Genomic DNA, 6,090 nt, shown 5'->3' on the forward strand with positions numbered 1-6,090 from the left:
CACGGCAGACAGACCACAGTGCGGCTGGGAGCCCCGCTCGGCAGGCGGCCGGCACCGCGCGCTTAAACGTGCGCTGCCCCAGGAAGCTGGATTCTCAAGCTTAGCAGAGAGTAGATGAGCAGGAAAAGCAGGTGCATCTGGGGGGGTTGAACAGAGTCTCTCCTTAGGCACGTTGCTCCTGTAACACAAGCAGCTGCTCTCCCGCTACATCCCTCTACAGCTACATCTCCTTTTGCTTTGCCTTTTTTCTTTTTTTTTTCCCCCAAGAAGTTCAGGTGCAAATGGAAATGTGGTTTTGCGTGTAATCATATCAGATCTGTCCATGTGAATCCAAATCCAATCATGATTTGCCTTTCTAGGATGTTAGAAGTGCTTTTTCCCATCTCTTCTCCAAGGACCCTGGTTGCATTTGCAGTGTTTAATATCTCTTAACTTTCTAGTTGGTGTGTATCAGCATGGGACTATACAAGTATGAAGGGTTTTTTAATTAATGGAAAAATAAAGCTGTGAACAGCAGTAGAAATATTGTATTTGTATACATTTTTAATATCCTGATTGCCTTAAACTCTAGATGTAGAACTTTATTACCTTGCTATTTGAAAATAACCCATGTTTGTAACTAATTGTGTAACCTACATACAGTGTTAATGCAAAATGATATGTATGCATCTGTTAGATATTGTCACTTTATTTGATGTTAAAGTATTTTCCATTTTTTGAATTACAAATTGAATAATAACCTTATAGCATAAGCTCAGTTATTTCTTGTACGTGCTTTAGGTTACGTATTGCACAAATAGTGCTGACACTTGAAGCAGGCAGAGGAAATATATTTTTACCCAAATGCTTTGGTCTTGGAGTGGCCTTTTGTGACTTGCAGTTGGGGCGCGGAGGGCAGAGCTCCCTGGCACCCTGTTCGTGGCCTCTCTCCGTGGCGCTTCGGTGCTGTCGCCCGCTTTGCTCGTCTGCCGCCCGCTGCCCTCGGCTCGTGCTAAGCCTCCCCGCCGCGCTCTCCTTTACGGCTTGTTTCCTTGGACATGTTGCTCATCCTTGTATTTCCTTTCTTGCCCTCCTGCTCTCCCCTACCATTTTTTTTAATTTCAATTCTGAATCTTTCTTTTTTTTCTTTCTCTTTTCTGTAGCTTCTTCTTTATGTAACGTCATCTTGCCACAGTCCCCACACGTTCTCTCCTTCGGGACAGTAGCGCGCTGCAAGAGGCGCCCGCGCGGAGAAGAGCCATCTCATTCCTCCATCACGTCCGCCCTTCTCTCCTCCCCTTTCTGTTTCTCGCCTGTGGGTCTGCGGGTGCACTGTGCTCTGTGTCTCAGTGAGGGCTCTGGCCGCAGCGTCTCGGCCACCAAAGGTGACAGAGGCCAAGGCCGGCGGAGAGAGTGGGGCCCCAGTCCTGGACGCTGCACTGGGAGTTGTTGTTGTTTCCTCCCCTCCTGTTTTCTCTGCTCTTGCTCTGAAGTGCCCGGGATGTTGGTGGCCCAGAGGTTGACTGGCGGCCAGTGGATCTGGGTGAGTGTGTGTAACCAGAGGACTTGGTTTCTGACTCTGCTCTGGCCGCTTTGAACACAGCGACTTCAGCGCAAGCGTGTGCTGAGCTGCTGTAGCCCGTGAAGAAATGGGTCCGGCAACCCAGGCGACCTGTTATTTTGGCTATTTTCCATGTCAAGCTGCACGAAGGGAGCACGGCTGCTCTTGCCTGCTGTTTGTGCTCTTGCAACTGGTTCTGGACCGCCAAGGCTTTATTTTCTCCCAATTCATTGACCTCTGTATGAGCAAAGTAGGGGTGTGAGTCTCTTGAGCAACCGAGCTGCACTCATCTGATGTGATCAAAGGCTTCTTTGCATTCTGAGAGCTCCATTTATTTTTTTAAAGGATTTTTTTTTACTTGAATGGAGGACATTTGCTTATCTTTGTAGCTTGTTTGCTTTGCAAGTGAATTTAGTCGAGAGAATTGAAGAGTGCCAAACTGTTGTTGAAAGGTAAAAACATGAAAACAAACCTTGTCAGCTTGGTGTGCAGTGACCTCTAGCTGGGTCTGGCTGGATGGAAGGGGCAGCCTGATCCCTGTGGATGTTCTTCCAGCACAGCAGTGCACTTGTTTTTAACTAAACAGTTGGATTTTGGTTTTTTGGGTTTTTTTATCTCCTCATCCAGGAATCTTAACCAAGGTTAATTAACCTTCTTCCAAGTGCAATGACAAAGGTACTATTAAATAATACAGGCTTTATCCCTCAGCCTGCACCTGCCATGTAAGTTGTTGGGGATCTGAGCTTGAAATCATTGCCTTCTTTTTCCAAAAGCACAATATTTTTCAGCACTGTTCAGAGACATCAAGCTCTTCAGGAAGGTAGTCATTTTCCTAAGGCATCAGAAAACCTGTTTGTTGTGGAAAGGTTTCCAAGCAGGTGGGTGGATCTATAGATAACGGACTGAACTACTTTCTGTGTATCACTGTGAAAACTTACGTGGTGTCTAAGTGGAGTGGCCGGCCGCCGCTTCAAGGACAGATGTAGCAGCGTCCATAGCTAAGCTGCGCTTAGCCCTGCTCTAGTGCTCCAATGGGCTCCATGACGCCTGCTCCCCTGCTGCTCTCCAGCCACGCGGCGCTTCCTGCGAGACGGGCCCTTCTGGCCAGCTCCTCGAATGCAGCTTGCTGAGGAGGAGACTGGGCACCTCGGACCTCCTGGACTGTGGCTCTGAAGGCATTGCTGGATCCAGCCCTTCCTGTGTTAATTCTTCCCTTTTCCCGCAGAAATCTGGGGGTGCTTTTGCTGAGGACAGGTGTGCTGCTTACACAAACGCATCCTTCTCATTTTGAGTCCTGCAAGTGCTCCACGCCATGGGCAGCCATCGAGGGTTGATCTCCACGTGTGCCCAAAGCAGTGGTAAAGGCAGCAGCGATGCAGCTGGCAAGGCTGCTGCGGGGCTGGCATGCACCGCCCCGGCCCGGGGCTGTGCTTGTATCTGAGCTCGCACACAGCCCCGTTTGCTGAGGGGGGAAAAAACAACTCGACCATTAAAACGACCTGCTTCCCGAGTGCTGGGTCCCTTCACTTGAGTGTTGGCGCCGTTTCTGGGCCGTGGCATCGGGGCCTGCTACCTTGGAGGGGCCTTTGTGCACCTTGGCCGTGTAAGTGGGCTTCCCCTTTTGATTCCTCGGCCTTCTGGGCTCTTTTTTGACTTTAAATTTGCAGGGTAGGTTCATCTGGTGTTGGGAGTCTGGCCTGTTAAATAACAAGCAGCCTCTCGTGCTCTCACCAGTGCAGTCACTTACTGCTCATGCTCCTCAGTGGGAAAGCAGCTGTTGTGTTGGGCTCTCTAATCCCCTGCTTGTGATGGCAGCCCTAGGACATGGGCTCCACTGTGGCTACTAGGCAGTATTCATTACAAGGAAGTGGGAGATAACATGTTGGTTTTGTTTCTTTATATCACACCAAAAAGGGGATATTAAGTGCTACTGGGTTTGTCATCTTATCCCTGTAGTTGCGCCCCAAGCCTTTCTGAAACTGCCTATGTTAAGATGGGAAGTGGCAGCTGAGATGGCAGGTTGACAACATGGAAGAGGTATCTGACAGACTTGGATGGACCTGGGATTTTCCAAGGGATTGGCAAGTGCCCAAGCTGGGGATGTTTTTTCCACACTTCTCAAAGACTCTGATGTATGAAAGACGATGTTTCTGTCAGCTGGAGGGGCTCAGGGCACAGGGACTAAGCAGTACTGCAGATGCCTCTGCAAAGCCCCAAGTAGGGCTAAACCCTTCAGTTCACATGTAAGCTCTGAATAGTTTGAAACTTTTAAGCTTTGTGTGTATGTGTCGGTATGGACCTAGGTATTGATGTATGTCTAGAGAGAGAAGAGGAAGCTGAGAGACAAAATGCCACCACTTTAAATGAACCACGTTTATTTTGCAGCTCTGATTCTTGCTATGCTCATGCGCTGAGTCCTGCTTGCAGCACTGGCCTGGGTGTTTCCAGAAGGACACAGTGGAGCTAGAGAAGGGCGCTATAAAGATGAATGGGATGGAACAGCAGCTGACCAGGTGAGGCCAAAACAGTTAGAGCTGCTTGGTTTGGAGAGAGGAGGATCAGGGCTGCTGTATGCCCGAGGCTGCTGTGGATGTCCTCTACAGGTCCCTTCCAGCCTGAGTTTGAGATTCTGGGCTGCACTCCAGTCCACAAAATAGGTCAGCATCTGCCGCTGCTCTTTATTAGTTACTGAATTGGTGCTGCTAGAACCAACAGGCATTCACAGAGCCAGAAGGAAGTTGGTTCCAAACAGTTCTCCACAGAGCAGGTAGTGAATATCTGGAACTGATTGCACAGGTTTGTGAAGGGAGATGTCGTCAGCAGAAGTTGGTTGGGCAGCTTCATGAGGACCAGGGCCACAAACAGATACGAAAGGATTCAAATGGCTTGGGCTCTCTGCTACCCCTAGCCCAGCATCAGCACGATTAGCTCCCTGCTGAGGGTGCGGGAGACCTCGCAGGTCTCCTGGTGCCCCAGGCAGAGCACTGTGTCTGTGGTGCAGCCCTCCCCAGCACCTGAAGGCAGTGCTGGAGTACAGGGCAGCGAGCTGCAGGAGGGCCTTGTCGCTCTCCTGTCTTGCAAACAGCTCCAAGTGAAGTGACAGCACGGGGAGCGGGGGGGGAAACACGTCTGGGCTTTGTTGTTACCTGGGGATTTTTGTGGGGATGAGACATGGGAAGTGGTTTCTGTCTCTGACACTGGTGATTTCCAGGTCACTGTTCAGAAAAGCTGAGCTTGCTGGGAAGGCTACGGTTCCCAAGGCAAGCTTGCCCTGAGATCACCTCATTGCCAGGAGCAGTTAACGGATGTGCTCCAGAGCAGCCAGCCGTGCTGCCCCAGGTGTCCCGGACTCTGGGGTGGGGACAGCTGTGGCACAGGAGCAGAGCCCAGTAGTGGCTCTGGCACCGGGAGCAGAGCTGCAGGTCTGGGCTGAATGCGGCTTTATGGTGCTGCTGTTGCTGTGGAGAGGCCCACATTGGCACCTGGGGTAGGGTCAGGAGCAGGCGGCCAGGCAGAGGTACCGTGGTCACACCTGGGGTTTCCGTGGTGGATGCACCGGGGTGGTGGTGGGTTGGGAGAGCCCCGAGGTCTGGGTGGGAGGAGATGCTGCCTGACCAGGGAGGGGGCAGCTGTTCCAGGCTGAGGTTGGGGTTTGGTGGTGTTGGGTGGTGGTGCCGTGGCATTTGTATCCCTGTTTGCACCTCTGCCCAGTATGCAGCGTGCGGTTGGAAGCCAGGTGAAACTGGCAGCCCTCCAACAGCTCTCTCCCTCGTTTCACAGTGTGCAGTGCTACCCAGCTGGAACAGTTGGGTTCCCCATTCAGCTCTGAGCTCTTTGCAACTGCTCCTGTGGGACAGCCCGGAAGCTCCTTGGTGCTACACGCACACACAGAGAGCACAGGGGCACAAAGGCTCCTTCTGTGCGGAAAGTCCACCAGCCTGGTGCGGCTGCCAGCTTACCTGGCTTCAGTCCCTCCCATTCAAGTGTTGGTACACGCAGTACCAGGGCAGTTGATGTTTAGACCTGTTATGGTGTGTGGCTTAACTCATGCGAGACTCGAGTAGCACCCCTGTCACTGAAATGCTGTGATGTCCGCCTGGGTGTGTGGCTGGGGGGGTGCTGGACAGAAGTGCTGAGGCTCCCCAACCCCTATCTGGAAAAGACACAACACAGGGAAGCGAGGTAGGAGGTGCCCTGCATGTACACCAAGAGCAGAGGCTGCTTCCCAGGGAGGCGTGTGAGGTCCAAGTCCCAAGGAGCGGAGGAATTTAGGAAGCACGCATCAGGAATCAAGGGGATACCAACCTTTTTACAGCCAGACGTGATTTGCGGTGAGTACCTGGCAAGCAGTAAATACAGCCAACCTGTACCCGAGAAACGTGACACTTCAAGAGCTTGTTCAGGAAGTCACAGAGGAGACGGACAGGAGACACAGGAGCTAGAACATTCCCATGTGTCCGAGTGGACTGTCGGCTCCTCTGCAAGAATGGGATGAGAGAGCAAGAAGCAATGGGAGCCTGGGGCTGCAGCAGCTGAAGAGGAGATGTTTG

Source organism: Nothoprocta perdicaria, unplaced genomic scaffold, assembly GCF_003342845.1.
Source record: "Nothoprocta perdicaria isolate Ctin4 unplaced genomic scaffold, notPer1 scaffold_313, whole genome shotgun sequence".
NCBI classification, from domain to species: Eukaryota; Metazoa; Chordata; class Aves; order Tinamiformes; family Tinamidae; genus Nothoprocta; species Nothoprocta perdicaria.